The sequence below is a fragment of the Pseudorasbora parva genome, chromosome 20, assembly GCF_024679245.1.
Source record: "Pseudorasbora parva isolate DD20220531a chromosome 20, ASM2467924v1, whole genome shotgun sequence".
NCBI lineage: Eukaryota > Metazoa > Chordata > Actinopteri > Cypriniformes > Gobionidae > Pseudorasbora > Pseudorasbora parva.
Window position 1 is genome coordinate 13,702,121 of NC_090191.1, and position 4,308 is coordinate 13,706,428.

Genomic DNA, 4,308 nt, shown 5'->3' on the forward strand with positions numbered 1-4,308 from the left:
GTATTAGTGCTGTACTCTCAGAAGTTAATGATAATATGTCAGAATAATGTTGAATTTAAGAAATTGACAGATGATGCATACATTTAATAAGATTAGAAAACATTGCTCTTATAATGGTAAAAATGACCCGTGACATTAAAGGACAAATATCGTCCTGTAATGGGAAAGTTATAATTGGAATGTGTTTGATGGATTAGAATGTGCTCCTAAATTTTTGACTGTGCTCCTATTTTTTTTAATTAGGAGCACAAGTGCTCCTCAAGAAAAAAGTTAGCGAAGAGCCCTGCACTAAAGCCTAGTTCACACTGCCCGACTTTTGCCCCGATTTTGAGTCGCCGACAGGTTTTGTGAAATTGCCGACAAATGCCCGAGATCACAGGCAATTCAAAACTCCTGCTGTGTGAACAGCGTTCTGACTGAAAATTACACCGACAGCCAATGAGAGAGTGAGATACAGGGCAGCAGGAGGTTCAGGGAGGAGTTATAGAGCAGAGTTTCAGTATTTTAATAGATACATTTACAATTCTATCAAACAGAAACAAAGGCCAACCATTTGCACATCCAGCCAGAGCAGCAGCACATTACAAAATTGTTTATTTACCTCAAACTGTCTTTGCAGAACACAATCCTGGCTCCCTCTGTCTCTCCAATAATTTCTTCCGCCATAATCTTTTTTCTTTTTCTCCACCAATCAGCGCACATTACTATTTAAAGCAAATTTTGTGGAGTTTATCATTTTTAATAACAATTCCAAGTCTGGCGCGAGAACTCCGGTCTGACGCACGTGATCTCGCGTTGTTTACTTAACGCACGTGTTTGGGAAACGTAGTTTGCGCACAGGAGAGAGAGAGTTGTCTGCGATTCTTCCTCTTGTTCAGTCATGCAGTGTGAACTCCTCTGTCGTCAAACCATCGGTCAGTGTGAACACAGCAGTGACTGAATGATACCCCAGATAGTCATGCAGTGTGAAAAGAGCAGTGACCCGACGAATTTAAAAATCGTGCCGTCTGAACTAGGCTTAACACAGGTTAAGACAGATTTATGAACAATATTTGAGAAAAAAATTTTTTTTGTGTACATAGAAAAAGTCTTAGATCTTGAGTTCAGCTTATGAAAAACGTTTATCAAAGAATAAACAAACTTAGTCTTCATGTATAACAATTAGTCTTCATGTATTTCTAAAACCTATGTAAACGTTTCTCTTTCTGAGTTTGGTTTGAGGCGGGTGAAATGCAACTTTACGCACAACTGCCAGCCTGCTTTGGGTGACAAACCACAGTGGTTGAGCTGGCTCTGTGGTAACGTAGCGTGGTTAAGAAGTTTTGGAAAAGAGAAATTGAAATTGCGTAAATGCAGCACAGTTAATACGTTTCTGGAAGATAAATGGAAACTGTGTGGGTGATTAATCAGAGCGTGGACTGATATAGTCCAGCTCTTCCCTGGACAATTTTAGGTGAAAGATCGATCTGCTGGAGATGTCCAAAAAAAAAAATTAGGCGCGCCGAAAGAAATCCACAGAGAAAGAGAAAACCAGTATGGGGAAGTTCAAGAGCAGGTGCAGAAATAAATTAAATACCAGAGACAAACAAATTATTCTGAATTATTTTACCAGATGAGAAGTTTATCTATGCATCATCTTTTACTTGTAATTCCTTTTATAACTGTTTTAATTGTCCTTGCTCTTATTTTGTGATTATTTTAAATCCCCTTTTCTGTGTAAAGCATTTTGTATTTTCATAGTGTATGAAATGTATTATGAATAAACATGCTTTATGTCCTTATAGTGTCCATTTTCTTCTTTCCCTCAGCTTGTGAAAAATAAACAACTGGAGATGATGCAGTAATGTGTAATACATGCCAGTGATTGTTTTCATTATATTTGTTTAGAACATGATGCCTATACTTATAAACAGGGCCTATGTACATTTTCTTACACACAGCATTGATGCTACAGAGGTTGAAAATTTTGTAGCAGAGTTCAATACAATTGTAGCACAAATATAAAATAATAAAACTATTACAACAAACTTCAGCACATCTGTTGTACTGAAGTATACAAAGTGCAGGGGTGGGGGAATCACAGTCTCATGCCCTTTAAATGAAGGGATTATGTTTTAAGTCAGTAAATGCAACTATAATTATTAACTGTGATTTAATAAAAAATTAACTGTTTTTAAATAATCGTTACTTAAGGGATAGTTCACCCAAAAATGAAAATTAGCCCATGATTTACTCACCCTCAAGTCATCCTAGGTGTATATTCTTCTTTCAGATAAAAGAGTTATATTAACAAAACTCCTGGCTAATCCAAGCTTTGTAATGGCAGTGAATGTTGCTCTGTTTCTGAAGTTCATAAAAGTGTATTTATGCATCATATATCTGCTCCACATGTATCCAGTAGGTTAATCAAGGCTTTCTGAAGCAAATTGATGGGTTTGTGTATGGAAAAATATCAATACTTAAAACTTTATAAAGTAAATTATCTAGCTACCGGCCGATCACCTATTAACCCCCCAGAGCCGTGTGGAATTTGATAGATAGATGCATTTTATGGACTTCAAAAACAGACACATTCACTGCCATTATAAAGCTTGACAGAGCCAGACATTTTTTAACATAACTCTTGATTTTATTCCTCTGAAAGAAGAACGTCATATACACCATGATGATTTGAGGGTGAACAATTTTGGGAGAAACTAACCCTTTAAGATTTCTTAAAAATAGTGTTAAATATTCTCGTCTCTTTCTTGTGAGCTTAGTGTATTGTCCCACCCCTAGAGATTATGGTTAACTTGTAGAACCGTCGATTATCAAAAAGTTAAAACAAAGTAGCAATAAAATGTATTTTATTTAGTGAAAAGATATACAAAAGTAATATCACACAAAACTAAATACTACTATAAGGAAGACTAAACTACCTAGATAAAAAATAATCAGCAATCAAGACCAACTACTTCAAACTTAAATGGAATCAATGCCAAGCAGATGAATAAGTTATATTGGGTAAAGCAATAAACAGGTAACTATCAGTCTGGAGAAGTCATGTTTGGTCTCAAGATGATGATATGAATATTAAATATTATAAACTGAGATAGCGTGTATAATGATTCTATATGTCATAAGCTGACCCTAGATAAACAGCCTCTATACAAATAGCAAATATATAAACAAGTTGAGATGGAAAAGCCATCTCTAAACTAAATGCTAAACGCCACCTCCGTCAAAAACGAGAGGTGTGTGTATGAGCCGGCTTTCTATTGCAGAGCTGTTTTGTCCATCATTACAGTGGCAATGCCAGGTTTCGCGAGTAGGAAGTAAACAACAGTGTTTCTTTAGCTGCTGTAAAACTCTTGACAGAAACGACGTGGAAGCGATCACAGCTCCCCATACTGTGTGGATCAGTTTCTTCATTGTTACATTTTGAATGCTGCTGTCATCATTTGGAATGTTTTCAGTTGCATCTTTAGTGATTTTGCAACTGTTAACTATGTCTTGTCCAAAGAGAGAGGTTTTTACAACAACAAAAAAAGCATATGGACATAGCTGGTTTTGCAGCAAGAGCCATTTCAATAGCTGACCAATAGCTTTTTCATTTCCATTAACGTGAAATTAGTGAACTTAAACATTGGAGCCTTGTAATCAAAAATAATAATAATACAAATAAAAAATAAAAAAATAAAAATAAAAAAATATATATGTATATATATTGGGTTTTTGCATCCGAATTCTTCTTATTTTCATTGCAGGTGGTCGGGCGATCAGTCCAGTGATGAGTGATGTCTTCCACTGGGGGCCCTATCTTGCACCCAGCGCAATTGACTTTGTACACCGACGCATGTGTCATTCCCATTTTGCACCTGCGCAAAGCGCGCTTTTCCCTCCACAGAAGCACGTCGCTAAACTAGTGAATGAACTTGCGCTCCCTGGGCGGTTCAGCGCAAACAATCCCTGGTGCTATTTTGCTGTTCCATTAAAAAATTGCGCCACTGGCGTGTTGCGCGTTGTTCATTATGCTATTTTAAGGGCGCATGCTTGACCATAATGTATAGCGTGCACAACGCGCATACACTTTGCTCATGTAATCTACACAGATGCAACAGTTATTTTTGCAAATCATAAATTGTTACACTAAAAAAATAAAACGAGATGACGGAAAGTATTGTGGTGTGCCATGAAGATGTGAAAAAATAGGCATATACTAGCTTACAAGTTATTAAGGCTAATTGTAGTAATTAAGGATCAGACCTGTTTGCCCAATAGTTGCAAGACATATATGTATATAAGGACATCTGTCTTTCACTGCATCAG